Source organism: Ursus americanus, chromosome 29 (assembly GCF_024610735.1).
Source record: "Ursus americanus isolate L20-20 chromosome 29, mUrsAme1.1.p, whole genome shotgun sequence".
NCBI lineage: Eukaryota > Metazoa > Chordata > Mammalia > Carnivora > Ursidae > Ursus > Ursus americanus.
Window position 1 is genome coordinate 32464097 of NC_142155.1, and position 15380 is coordinate 32479476.

Genomic DNA, 15380 nt, shown 5'->3' on the forward strand with positions numbered 1-15380 from the left:
TGCCTCCTCCAAAAAGCCTTCCTGAACTGACAGGAGTTAGTGCTTCTCCTTGCCCCTGATCCGTGTGCCGATGCACAGACTGACTCGGGCTTAACCAGTGTTTTTCTCCAACTGTCATCCAAGTCAGGGAGTATGACCCTCTCTCCATGAGCAGGTCCATGCCTCTGGGCGCGATGGTCAAATTGTTTGACACCTGATCTTTTACCTTCAAATATATATATATTTGAGATATATATATTAAGATTTTTTTAAAGATTTTATTTATGAGAGAGAAAGAGCGAGCACGAGCGGGGGAGGGGCAGAGGGAGCGGGAGAAGCAGTTTCTCTGCTGACCAGGGAGCCAGAGGACACCAACGCCTGGCTGGATCCCAGGACCTTGAGATCAGGACCTGAGCTGAAGGCAAACACTTAACCGACTGAGCCACCCAGGCGCCCCTTTAAGATTTTATTTATTTATTTACTTGAGAGAGAGAGAGAGAGCAAGCGCACATGGGCACATGAAGGGGGAGGAAGGAGCAGACGGGGGGGGGATCTCAAGCAGACTTGCAATGAGCAGAGTCCAACCAGGGGCTCCATCTCACAACCCCGAGACCACGACCCCAGCTGACACCAAGAGTCAGACGTTTAACCCACTGCGCCACCAGGCGTCCCCCTTCCAATATATTTGAGCTTTGCATTCTACTCCAGGATATAGCCATATCTCTTGTTCGATGTTTTAAAGTATCTTAAGTTACTTACAGTGTGAATCATAATTTTCCTCCTAAAATCTTCCAGGAAGCTGGTGCCCCAAGAAGATGCCCAGGTCTAACCTGTCACACTGGAAACCACTTGGCATTTCAGCAGGAACACCACGTACGTCTCAACTGGAGGACGAAGGAGGCAGTAAATGTCAGCTGCAGGGACGTGAGAGCTTCTTGCTGGTAGAGACACTAAGCCCTGCGGCTCTTAGGGGCACGAGAGCCCCCTCTGTGGTCACCTCTGTTAACAGGTGTTCATGGGGCCCCTGGGCGGCTCAATCGGTTAAGCGTCTGCCTTCAGCTCAGGTCATGATCCCGGGGTCCTGGGATCCAGCCTTGTATCCGGGGTCCCTGCTCCAAGGGGAATCTGCTTCTCCCTCTCCTTCTGCCCCTCCCTCCTGCTTGCAGGCACACGCGTGCTCGCGCGCTCTCTCTCTCTGACAAATAAATAAAATATTTTAAACCTCCCCAAAAAAACCCAAAAAACAGGATACTATTCAAATACTATCTCGCTCTAGGGGTGTCATGATGCAACTGTGGCCAGGAAGCAGTTATCTAGAACCGTGGTTCTCCAACGCTGCTATAAATTCGAATCACTCAAGGATCATCTAGAAATCCTGCCGCTCAGGCCGTGACTGACACCAGTAAAATCAGCATCTCTGAGGCCGAAAACAAGTCAAGAGTAGTTTTCAAAGCTCTCCAAAGGATTCCAAAGGGCAGCTGAGTTTGAGAACCAGTGACGTGGACCGAGCCCTTTAAAACCCAGGGAGAATTGCCCAGTGTCACACAGCGCGCCCGCGGCTAACCTGTCTTCCAGGGTCGGGGCAGGCCTCCCTCTGCTGGGCCCCGCCCCCACCCTGCATGTTGCCTTGGGAACTGAGCTGACCCTCTGCTACTCCCACGCGGACCTTGGAGTTCTTGGCTCAAGGCTGGCTCTGAGGAAGGAATCCAGGACAGCTGACAGAGGCCCCCTCACCCCAATGTGCTCTCTTTCAAGAAGCCCCTGAGGCTGGATACCTTAGGGCAGAGCCCAGCCTCGAAATTCTCTAGTCCCAGATACCAGCCCGGATTTGGTCCTTAGGGAGACTGGAGGCGGGTGGGGGGACGGATGGGACTTGGGGCAGGGACATCAAGGAGAGATGTGCTATAGTCACAGGGGAGAGCTGGGGGTGGGGATGGATGATGACTGTCCTGACCCCACCCTGTGGGGGCCGCAGGACTCCCCACTCCCTCCGCTCCCCACCCTCCTAATGACGCACTGACCCCTGCTCTCCACATCACTGCCCTCACCCTTGATGGGGAGGCAACAGAAATGCCGGCCGCCTGAAGGCTGTCAGACACTGTTTCATTCTGGGGTCGGCTTGGGCTTGATAGGTCCATCCGGGGCCCCTCAGGGTCCTGTGTCCAGGCTGCGCTGTCTGTGGGGCACACACCCACTAAACAGAACCACTGGGGGCGGAGAAGGAGGCATCCCAGGGCTTCCGAGCCATTGGACCTTGGGCATTCACGACCTGGCTTCTCGACCCTGGCAGCACAGAGAAGCACCTGGCACCTGGGGACATTTTCTAAATGCTGATGGCCAGGCGTCAGCCCCAAGGGAGTTCAATTTAACTGGCGGACTCAGCTCTGGGGAGAAGCTAGGGCAAGTTTTGCCAATGATTCTACTGTTCAGCCAGGAGCCAGAACCCCGGCTGATGGGGTCACCCCTGGCTGATGGGGTCACGCAGACAGGAGGATAGACTCTCTCACTCGGCAGCAGCAGCGGGTCAGGGAAAGAATCTGTGGGGCTGCAGGGCAGGTAATAAACCCTGAGGCGTCTTCTTCAAGTCCATTCTCAACACTGCAGTACAAGGCTATAGCGAGAAGCACGGGCAGGTGCTGGTCCTCGCTCCCCCTTTCCCCGCGGTGAGCAAACCGCCTTCTCAGAGCCTCCATTTCTTCATCCACAAAACAGAGAAAAGTTGCCACCTGGCAAGTACTTGTGACAATGAAGCGATCACGTCTGCACACTCCTGAGTGTACAGCGAGCAAGCAATACAAAGTAGCCTTTTGTCATGAAGAAATAAAAGCCGATTTGTACACCTGTGTTCATAGCAGCATCAGTCACAGCAGTTAAACCACGGCAGCAACACCAATGCCTGTGACGGATGAATGCACGAGCAAAACGTGGTCTAGACCCACCACGGAATACTATTCAGCCCTAAACAGGCAGGAAATCCTAACTTCCACTACAACATGGGTGAAGCTTGAGGACATTATGCTAAATGAAATAAGCCAGTCACAACATAGTACTGTGTGATTCCTCCCGTACGAGCGACTTGGAGTAATCAACGTCATAGAGACAGAAAGTAGACTACGGATACCAGGGCCGGAGACGAGAGCAGAATGGGCAATTAGTATTGATGGGGACAGAGTTCCAGTTTTACAAGATGAAAAGATTTCTGGAGACGGGTGGTGGCGATGGCTGCACGACATTATGAATGTGTTTAATACGGCCGAGCTTTACACTCTGATGTTAAATTTTATGTTATGCATACTTTACCACAATGAAACAAAATGTGGGGGGGAAACATTCGAAGCCAGAATTGGTGATACAGCTGACTACAGGCGTGAGGGAGCTGCTCCGGGGGGAGAGCAGACACAGAGCCCTCTCTTCGGGCCACCCCTTCCGAGACAGATACAGCAGGACAGATGCACAATGAATGAACCCAAGATTTACACCGCTAATAAACAGGAAATAATGGACGGGTTTAAATATTTACAGGGCATGCATGCGTCTGGGTGAGGACAGGATCAGGGAGGGCGGAGGGGAAGAGGAGGAGGAAGGGGTAGGAGAGAGAAGGACAATGGAAGCCTCAGTAAAAACTGGGGGTTGAAGCTGCCCACATGTAAGTTTCAAGTGCACCCAGGAAAAGAGAGACGGTGGCGGTGGTGACAGGAGGGGAAATCCCTGTCCAGGCCCAGGGGAGAATGACAGAAGCCTGGGTCCTGCTGTCCCTTCCAGCCACGGAGATCCTTGTTTACCCTGACAGGCTGGAAGAGAATGTAATCAAATTCTGACTCGTTATTCTAAATTACCATCTCCAGTGGGGAAGGCAGGCAGGCAGGGCGCCTGGAAAAGGAGAAACAAGTTGTTTTCCAGGACATTGTTTGTTTGCTCATTCTCCGGCTCCCTCTGTCCTCAAGCCCTTTCCCTCCCTTTCTGCCTCCCCATGCCCCCCTCCCATCCTGGCTGCTCCCTCCCTCCTTCCTGGGCTCAGCTCCCTCCACCCCCAGCTCCATCTCCAAGGCAGACTCAGGACGAGGGGAGTGGAACAGTCACTGCTGACTCTTAGCCCGGTGCCCACGGGCAGGACCACGGGAATCTCCTGTCCCCCAGGACTACCTGACCAGCCAAACAGAATCTTTCCAGCCCCTCCCACCTCCCAACCAGAGAGCACGAATACAATCTATTTCTAGATGGCAGGTCACTTGATTGACTAAGACTCTGACTCTAACTTGCTACGTCACTTTAACCAAGTCACTTGTCACCTCTGGAGCTGGGAGGTCATTCCAGAAGGAGGAACACCCTCTGCCTGCCACTTCCTGCCTCCCAGGCCTGGTGTGAGACAGGAGTGATTCCACCATCAGAGACCCTGGGAGCCTGGAAACCTGAGGTCGATGATATGCACAGGCCTTCAGGGGCAGGGGCAGGGGGGAATGGGGAGGGTTGTAGAATGGCCCCATGCCCTAGCCCCCCCCCAGAGACCCCACAACCAAGCTGGCCTGGAAGGCATGAGCTCCATGCCCCCACCCCTCCACCCCCCCCCCCCCCACAGGGAGCATCCCATCTATCTCCCTCCTCCGCTTAGGGCATCAGAGAGGAGGGGAGCAGGACATAGGTCCCACTGAAAGGTCAGATGGGCTAGAAAGGGGAAAGGAGAGAAAGCAGTCTCCCTCTCCCTCTGCTCTGTGCCCTCCAGTCACCCAGAGGAGTGAGCGGAGAGGTTGGCTCAGCTTCCTCCCCAGGGTTCTCACGTTCCAAGGCTGGCAGCTGTCCACTGATAAATACAACCAAAAATCTTCTCAGGGGTCAAAAGGAAACCGTGAGCAAAGGGGAAAAGTGGCATTTTTCCAAACATGAAGTTATTTTTTTTTTTAGATTTTATTTATTTGCAGAGAGAGAGAGCCAGAACAAGCAGGGGGAGCAGCAGGCCAAGGGAGAAGCAGGCTCCCCACTCACCAGGGAGCCCAAGGGGTACTCCATCCCAGGACCCCAGGATCATGACCTGAGCCAAAGGCAGACGCTTAACCGACTGAGCCATCCAGGTGTCCCCCAAACATCAAGTTATGACAGATCTCCCTCTTTCATTCTCTTACTCTTCATCACACACTCACACTCTCTCTCACACACACACACACACACACACACACACACACACACACGAGCCGGGCACAGAGCACATACCATATGGTCATCAGTATCCGTGTCACAGATAAAATCTAGTTTATATTCTTTTATTATTAATACCCTTAACTTGAATAAATTCATCCGGAAACTATCAGATGCCAAGTTCACCCCGAAGTCCCCGCAAGCCAGGAAGGACAGTACTAAGGGAGGGTTGCCGTCCTCTCATCTCCCACACCACCCTCCGACCCCACCCCACCCGCCTCCATCCAAAGACAGCCTTCCTGAAAAGCCTTCCGCAGGAACAGCAGGGCCAGAGTGCAGGGAAAGAGGAGGAAGCTTGCTCCGCCGGCTCCCAGTCTCTCCCCTCTGCCCATCCCAGCGCCGGTGACAGAAGAGCAAAGGAAGGACATTAGCTCTCGAGTGATGGAACCACAAAGTTAGAGATGAGCTCAGAGACTTCCTACCTGACCTCATTCTTCAGGGGAGGTCACTAGAGTCCACAGCGGTCCAGGGACATGCCCCAGGTCACACGGCCAGTCAGGGGCAGACCTATCACGGAGACTCAGGTCTCCTGACTCTCGCCTCAGCAGTGACCCCCAGGGGTTCTTCAGCCACCTCCTTCCCCCTCTCCCACAACCAGTGTCCTCGTCACCTCGGCCTGCTGCAGGACAGTTTCACACACAGACATTCCTTTCTCACAGTTGTGGGGGCTGAGAGGCCCAAGGTCAACGTGCCAACAGATACGGCTCTTGGTGAGGGTCTGCTTCCTGGCTTGCTGATGGCCCCGTTCTCACCAGGTCCTCCCAAGGCAGAGAGAGGAAGCTCTGGGCCCTCTTCCTCTTCTTATAAGGGCACCACCTTCATGACTCATCTAACCCTAATCACCTCCCAAAGGCCCCTACCTCCTCAAACCATCATACTGGGGGTTAGCGCTCCAACATAGAAATTGGGAAGGGGCCCCCAAAACTCAGTCCCTGACAACCACTCTGCGACTTTTGTCCCCGGCCAGGCCTTTCCAGGACTCTGAGGAAAACCATTCCCAATAGTAGAGCTCCCCAGGGGCCCCCCTCCCACCTAGATGTCCATCCCTGGCCTGGGACCCTAGTGACCTCCTGGGCCTTGGGAAATGCCCACAGGAAACCAGATAAAGCTGGAGATTAGGGGACGGCATGGGAATCACCTCCGGATTCAGAGCGGGCCTTTTAGGCAGGGCTCCTACCATAGCAGGAACCCGGCCCACCCTCAGCCCATCCCGCCTGGTGACTCCCCAGACATCATTTTTTATGAGAAGAGAAACTGAGGCTCAGCAAGGTGAAAGGACTGGCCCAGGCTGACCCAGCTGGTCAGCAGCAGTTCTAGGGCCCCCAGCTCTCCCACTCCGTGGTAGATGCCATCGTGCACTGTTCAGTCCCCATTTCAGGAATAAAGGACCTATTTTTCCAGCTGCTTAAAGTGCTGCAGGCCTCCGAAAGCCCTGAGCTGTCATCTCCTGTGGAGAATGTCTAGCCGCATCCAACGGCTCATTGTAATCCGAATAGAAAGATCTAGCCATCTTGGGATGCCTGGGTCGCTCAGTCAGTTGAGCATCTGACTTGGGCTCAGATCATGATCTCAGAGCCCCAGGATCAGGGCCTCACATCGGGCTCTGTGCTCAGCAGGGAGTCTGCTCACCCTCTCCTGCTCATCCTCTCTCTCTCTAATAAAATAAATACAATCTTAAAAAAAGAGAGAAAGAAAGAAAGAAAGAAAGAAAGAAAGAAAGAAAGAAAGAAAGAAAGAAAGAAAGAAAGAAAGAAAGAAAAAGAGAGAACTGGCCCTCTTGTCCCTACTTGAGACAATCCTGAAGGGTCATCCCAGCTTCAGAGCTCCCTGCAGGAGGCTGGGACATTTCACTGAGACCCCAGTGCAGCTTGACTCTCCCTCTGTCCGATCCTCTTTCCTTCCCTCCCTTTAGCAAACTTCAATCCGAAGAGCACTCCTTAAAAAGCCCATTGCGTGCTAACCTCTGGCTCAGAGTCCACTACTACAGAGCCCAATCTGCAACAGTCTGAAGTCGGGGTGCTTTCCGTTGTTCCCAGAGAACTTGCACCTTACTTAGGGAAATAGTCTTACCCAAAGGAAGACAAAAAATAAACAGCTCCGGGGTGCCTGGGTGGCTCGGTCAGTCGGTTAGGCATCTGCCTTTGGCTCAGGTCATGATCCCGGAGTTCTGGGATCGAGCCCCGCTGAGCAGGGAGCCTGCTTCTCCCTCTGCCCCTCCCCCAGCTCATGCTCGTGCTCGCGTGTGCGCTCTCTCTCTGTCTCTCTCAAATAAATATATATTTAAAAAATAATAAAAAATAAAAAAATAAACAGCTCCATAGGAACATGGAAGATGGCTCCCGACACTGGCAGAAGTCAGAAGGAAAAGCAAATCCACCAGCTGGCAGTCAAGGTGTTAAATGAAGGTTCTAGACTCTTGTAAAGACCTGCTGTGACTATGACGGACAACAGTGCGCAGAGTGCGAGCGTTTCAGCAGCACGATGACTACATGCGGAGAAGGGTGACGTCAGTCAGCAACGAGATCACACGCTCCCCCTCAATCTTGGGCACACTAACAGATGTAGGGTGTTGAGGAAGGGACACCACAAGCCCAGTTACATCTGGGACACTGAGCCCAGCTGAAGGTCACATTTTTAAGGAAGATACTGACCAGCCTCAGGGGCACACCAGGGTCTAGAACCTATGAGAGAAAAACAGAAGTTAAGGGTGATAGGAAGAAAACTGACTTGGGGGCCAGTGTTGTCTTCTAAAAATGTAAATACCATAGTACAGAAAAGAGTCAGAGGGCAGAGCAAGAACCGGCAGGTATAATAAGTCACCGAGGGGTGGATGTGGGCTGTCCAAAACCGGGGCAGTGTGTTCCCTATCGGCTGGAAATGCTCCCTCAAAGCACCTCAGGGATTATGGTCACGGCACAGGCTGATTGTCCAAGGTCCATCCCATCCTTCTTCCTTAGCATGTAATAGCACCTCTGATTTTTGGCTGTGCACGTGGCTGCCCAGAATTAAGGAGCTTCTCAGAAGCCCTCACAGCGAAGTACAGCTATGGAACTAACTACGTTCTGGCAATACAGGGGATATAAGCTGAAGTGTGTGCGACTTCCAGAAGGCATCTTTACTTTTTTTTAAGATTGTATTTATTTATTTGACAGAGAGAGAGGCAGCGAGAGAGGGAACACAAGCAGAGGGAGTGCGAGAGGGAGAAGCAGGCTTCCCACCGAGCAGGGAGCCCAATGCGGGGCTAGATTCCAGGACTCTGGGATCATGACCTGAGCCGAAGGCAGACGCTTAATGGCTGAGCCACCCAGATGCCCCAGAAGGTATCTTTAAAGGATGGCAAGTCGGGCCAGTCTTCATTTATTTCTCCTTTCTGCTCCCTAGACTGTATGGGCAGACTGGCTGGCGCTCAAGCAGTCTTCTAGAATGACGAGATGGCAGAGCAACAAGCTAGACAGAGCCTGGGTCTCTCTCTCCAGAGTCCTTTGCATCTTATTGAAGTCACTGCTCTTGGGGGTTTTCCTCATGATGGCTGACCCAAATCCTAACTGACACAGTTACTGTGACAAATGGGTGACCATTGACTGATTTTTCTGTCCAACATTTTCCCTTTTTCTTGAAACAGTACTCCCCCTTCTTTGGGGAAACATCTCCTCTTGTCTTTTCTGCAGCTTCTCCATATAGTTCCCCCCGGGGCCTGCCAATCTTAGGATCTGCACCCCTGCCTCAAGGCTAGGAACCACCTGCAGCCTTCCAGAGAGAAGGAGTGAATAAAGGCACAATCAGAGAGAAATAGAGAGAGAGGAGGAGAGGATGAGCCCGTGTTTCTGAGTTTCTGGCTCCAGTTGCCCTGAGGCCCCACTGATCCCTGCCTGTCCTAGGCTGGTTATAAGAGATAGCAAATGGGGACGCCTGGGTGGCTTAGTTGGTTAGGAGTCTGCCTTCAGCTCAGGTCATGATCTCAGGGTCCTGGGATTGAGCCCCGCCCCGCGTTGGGCTCCCTGCTCGGGTGGGGAGCCTGCTTCCCCCTTTCCCTCTGTCCCTCCCCTGGTTTGTGCACACTTTCTCCCTCTTTCTCTCTCTGTGTCAAATAAATAAATAAAACCTTAAAAAAAAAGTAGCAAATGTCCTCCTGTAAATTTGATGACTGTCATTTACAGCCCAGACAGTCCTGGCTCCTGCGGAATAACATGGAATCCAGTTGTCAGAGGTAGGAGCAGCCTAGCGCTGGAGGGGCAGGTAGGCAAGAGAGAATAAGAAAGCTCAGACGCAGGAAGTCTTGACAAAGGAAGGGAGAAGTGGACCAGGCCTTGAAAGAAAGGAAAATACCCCTGAAGAGGAACATAGTGAGAGTAAGGGGGTTGGGGGGGAATGGGCACTGGGCAGGCTTTGAGAGGCTGTGTGGGAGAAGAAGAGAGGGGAGGGGAAGAGGGGGTGCGACCTCGTGGAAGGCCCCATATGTCAAGCTGTGGAGTTGGGCCTTTAGTTCCTTTGGTCAGCAATTCTCAGACATTAGTATTCCAGGACTTCTTTAAAAATGCAGATTCAGAAGCCAGCTGCAGGTGACAAGATGCCATCAAGCAGGGAAGAGACGAGGCATGTTTGGGAAAATTAGATGGGGACAGGGGAGTAGATTGGAAAGGGAGAAATAGGGCAAGGGGCAAGGCAAACGGAGGTACTGGAAAATGACAGAAATGGAGATGGTGAGGCAGAGGGGAAATCAGGAGGCAACTTTGAAATGTGCAAAATGTATGAAAACTTTGGCGATTGGATGGGGACAGCAGACGGTGACTCTATGAGCGACAGGGAGACTGACAGAAGCGCTGGCAGTTATCAGGAAGGCGGCAGTGGCCTCACTTAGACACGGTGCTCGTTTAAGCTCCTTCGGAAGAACAAAATAGAAATTTCTATAGACATTTGGAGACAGAGCTGGAGCTCAGGCTGGAGCAGGGCTGTGGATTTTGGACTTACCAACGTCAAGGTGAGAGCTGAAGAGTCAAAATGAGTGAGATCTCTGAACAGGAGCAAAGAGCAGAGGAGAAAGCTAAGGACCAGACTCTCTCGCTCTGTGTCTCTATGGAATCAGAACCAGACTGTACTCCTTACTGAGGGGGAAACTGAGGCCCAGAGAGCATTACTGACTTCGGGTCGCCAGTGGGTAGAGTAGAGCCTCATTTTCAGGCTGTAGCTCTTCCCTTTTGCTTTTGTCTGTGTCCCCCATGTGTGAGCATGGGACAGCATCTGCCCAGGACACCGTTTTGTCCCCATTCGCAAAAATATGCCAATAGTCCCAAAGTGCTCTAAAAGGTCAAAAATCTCCTTACACAAGAATTGGATTGAGGCACCAAGAGAAAGCAATCTGACGAGTTCCTCAGCCTGACAGGGATGTGAAGACCCTTTCCGAAGGGGCACCCAGCCCTCGGCACAAATGTCCAGCCACAGCCTGGAGGCTTAATTGGAGAGGACGCGGAGCTGAGCGGGTCTCCCTGACCCCAGCCATCGGCTGAAGCTGGGGTGCGGCTAATGCCAGCTGAGCTCTGGGGGGTCCCTACCAGGGTGCCCTCACTTGGAGAGGATTCTGGCCTTTCCCCAGGAATACACACAAAGGGCACTGCAGGCTTTCTCTCTTTAGGTGATTTTGTCTGGCGCCTCCCTTCCTCTGGCTCACTTTCCTGAAAGGTTTTGGGGTCCTGAAGGCCCTTAGCCACCTTTTGTCAATTTCACTTCTCTTTCATATATCCTGCCTTCCTCTAGCCATTGTTAAAGCAGCAGCATGCCCTAGTGATCCAGCATAGAAACGAGTCCATTTTGCCTTAGAATTAATCCGTTGGATGGTACATTTAAGTTTTATGTGCTTTTTCTGAACATATTTTATTTTATTAATAAAAATGCTTTTTTAAAAAGCGGGGGGAGAGGAAGCAAGTAGATCCCAGGATAATCATCCAGTTCACAAAATGTTTCTTTTTTTTTTTTTTAAGATTTTATTTATTTATTCAACAGAGAGAGAGACAGCCAGTGAGAGAGGGAACACAAGCAGGGGGAGTGGGAGAGGAAGAAGCAGGCTCATAGCAGACGAGCCTGATGTGGGGCTCGATTCCATAACGCCAGGATCACGCCCTGAGCCGAAGGCAGACGCTTAACCGCTGTGCCACCCAGGCGCCCCTCACAAAATGTTTCTTTGTCAGACGAGAGCTCCGCCCCTGGAGAGCTTCCCCTGGTAGGTGTCATCATTTGTTTGCAAGAGGCACATAGTCGCTGCTCAGTGGATACTTGCTGGCTCAATGAATCCATGAACAAGTGAGGGGATGAGATGAATAACTCAGACAGAATAAAAGGCCCAGTGAGGAAGAGGAGCAACTCTGAAAATCTGATGGAAAACACTGAATTGCCAAGGACTCCAGACATAGCCCAGTTGTTTCTAGGCCCATGGAGTCAAACAGGGCACGCCCATAGAGAGGCCACCACCAAACAAGGGGTTCTTTGCCCAAGGTCTCCTCACCCACCCCCATTCATACCTGTTTGGAGGCAGCAGCCCCACCAGACCAGCAAGAAACTGCCCTTTTTTAAAGGTCACGGGAAACACAGGTGAGCAGCCAGGCAAGCCCAAAGCAAGCAGTCCCTGGCTGCCCACCCCTCCCCAACTTCTCACGCTCTCCATTGAGGTGCTGTCCCTTCCCTCATCTGCACAAAGCCAGTTGGGGAGGAGGGGCAGCTGCTGCCGATGAAACCAGACCCTTCTTGGGAGGCTCACAGCCTGGGCTCCTGGCCTGGGCAGGGCAGGTCACGTGTTGTTATGCTTGAGTCAACCAGCTGGGAATCAGCAGGGGTTTGTAAGGAAACCACATTAATTAGGAGAAAGCAAACATGACAGTCATTCACTCCGTCAGCCCTTTCCCCTGGCCGTGCTTGCAGCCCCCTCCCACCTTGGTCTCTAGCAGATCAGCTCTCTCCACCTTCCCGTGCCTTTTCACTGCCTCTGTCATTCACAGGGAACATCTGTGTGGCTCTTGGCTCCGACCCATTCTTCCTGGGAGAGGTGGGAGGAAGGCTGGAAGAGCATCTTCATCCACAGCTGGGACCAGAACTTCCTCAGCCCCGAAGCCATAGACAGGCTGACCCACCCGTGGCTTCCCAGTTTTTTGTCTTTGCTCTGGCCGGAGCGGCTGGCCTGGTGGCTGGGAGCAAGTCTCTAGACCAGATTGTTTCTGCTGCTAATTTAAGTTTCTCTTGGCAAAATGAGCATTTCTGGTCTCATCCCTTGTGAATGTTTTCCCAAACATTTTCATTAGGACAGTTTACTGGGCATGTGAGCTGTCTCCAGATTTAAGATATAGGATCCAGGACAAGTAATGGACAAAAGAAGGAAGATTTCGCTGGCAAATGGGGTGGAAGCAAGGGGGCTGGGTTCCTCAGAAGAAGGGGTGGATAGGAAATTTTGTCAAGCTAAGGAGTGGCTGGCTCAGCAGCCTCCCTCCTCTCATCTCCGTGCATCCCAGCGTCACTGCCGCTCTTCAAGGTGCAGGACTGCTAATGCAGTGCAAACGGCTCGCCCCAGCCATCAGAGTGACTGCCAACAGCTCCAGAGACTCTGGCTCTTGAAAAGACCCTTTCTTTGCATAGTAGCTACCGTTCTGCAGCTCCCAGAGAAGGGCCCTCACTCCCTCTTATTTCACAGCACAGTTTTACTTTAAAAAAAAAAAATCCACAGGCACCTGGGTGGCTCAGCCAGTTAAGCGACCCACTCTTGGTTTCCGCTCAGGTCATGATCTCAGGGTCATGAGATCGAGCCTTGCGTTTGGCTCCACGCTCAGCGCAGAGTCTGCTGGAGATTCTCTTTCTCCCTCCCTCTCCCTCCTCCTCCAACCCTCCTTGAGCTCTCTCTCTCTCAAATAAATAAATAAACAAACAAATAAATAAATAAATAAAATCTTAAAAAAAAAATCCACAATACACCCAACTGGGAAGCGGTGTATGTAAGACTCACTGATGAAATAGAAAATGCTACAGGGAGATAGGTCTTAGAAAATATGTTCGAAGTAAAAGCAACTTAAATTCCAAGCAATTGAGGATTGACTAAGTTATGACACCTCCAAACAATGAAATAGTATACAGTCATTTAAAACTTAAAATAATGCTGAGGAATAGAAAAAGAGACCAAATAGAAACTCCAGAAACAGATCTGGACCAGATAAAATGCGATGGGGGAATGTGTGATGCTTTTAGTAAATGGTGCCAGGTCAGTCGAATATTGCTAGCAGAAAAAATGAATCCTAATCCCAATCTCAGTTCGTATAATAAAATAATTCCAGGTAAAGGAAAAACAATACAGTTTTTAGAATAAAACATAGAACATCTTCATGATGTTGAAGAAGAAACAAATTTTTTTTCTGGCTCAGTTGATAGAGTGTGTGACTCGATTTCAGGGTCATGAGTTCAAGCCCCAAGTTGGGCATGGAGCCTCCTTAAAATACCAAAAATTTCAACCACAAAAGAAAAAAACTGATAAGTTACACTGTATTGAAAAATTTAAGGGGTGCCTGGGCGGCTCAGTCGATTAGGGGTCTGCCTTCGGCTCAGGTCATGATCCCAGGGTCCTGGGATTGAGCCCCACATTGGGCTCCCTGCTCAGCAGAGAATCTGCTTCTCCCTCTGCCCCTCCCCACTGCTCGTACTCTCTCACTCACTCTCTCTCAAATAAATAAATAAAATCTTTAAAAATTTTCAAAAATACTGCTCATAAAAAAAAAATACTACAGAAGGCAACTCGGCGAGGAAGATAACATTTGCCGTACTTATATCCAACAAAGGACAAATATCCAGAATATACAAAGAACGTCTACAAATCAATAAGAAAAATACAGGCAGGAATGACTGGGTGGCTCAGTCGGTTAAGTGTCTTCCTTCAGCTTAGGTCATGATCTCAGGGTTCCGTGATCAAGTTCTGCATCAGGCTCCTAGCTCAGCAAGGAACCTGCTTCTCCCTCTGCCTGCTGCTCTTCCTGCTTTACCTTCTCTCTCCCTCTCTCTCTCTCTCTGACAAATAAATAAATAAAATCTTTAAAAAAAATCACTTCATTGAAAAAAAAAAAAGAAAGAAAGAAAATACAGGAATACAGGCAACCCAATATAAAATGGGCCAAAGACTTGAACAGACATTTCACAAAAGCAAATATCTACATTGCTTATAAACATATGAAAAATGACTCATCTTCATTAGGCATCAGAGACATGTAAATTAAATACACAATGAAATCCTATGACATGGGTGCCTGGATGGCTCAGTCAGTTGAGCGTCTGCCTTCAGCTCAGGTCATGATCCCGGGGTCCCAGGATCGAGTCCCATGTCGGGCTCCCTGCTCAGTGGGGAGTCTGCGTCTCCCTCTGCCCCCCTCACCCAGCTCTCATGCTCTCTCTCAGTCTCTCTCTCTCAAATAAATAAATAAAATCTTAAAAAAAAAAAAAAGAAATGACATACTCCCCAGAATGGCCAAGATGAAAAGTACAAAAAATATCAAATATTGATAAGTATGTGGAGCCACTCTTATACACAGCGGGTACCAGAATAAACTGTCTGGCAGCATCTACTATCTAGTATCTAAGAACATACATACTCTATGATCCAACAGTTCCACTGGTAGATATGTTCCTGAGGGACGTTTGTTCTTGTGTTCACCAAAAATCATACAAAAGAATGTTCATCACAGCACAATTTGTAGTAGTCCCAAATGGAAAGTATCCAAATCCAATTAACAAAAGAAAGGATAAATTAACAAAAGAAAGGATAACCACGGTGGAACATTATATCGCAATGGGAATGAATAATGACAAGTATACATAGCCATAAGGGTGAATCTCGCAAACATGTTGATGAGTAGATGAAAGCAGACACAGAAGAGTACATGCTACGTAAGAGTCTATTTATACAAAGTTCAAATGCAGGAAGAAGTAATTTATGATGCCAAAAATTAGGATAATGATTACCCTTGAAGAGAGGATAATGTCTGGAAGGGGACACCAGGGGGTCTTCTGAACTGCTATTAATGTTCTACTAGCTGGTGTGGATAGTGTATTCCCTTTGTGAAAATTCATCAAGCTGTACACTGATAATTTGTGTACTTTCTTATACAGGTTATTCTTTATTTTTTTAAAAAAATTTAAAGCTAGTCTCCTGAGCAAAATCTGGTCTCAATTTTTTTCACATAAGGACTAATAAT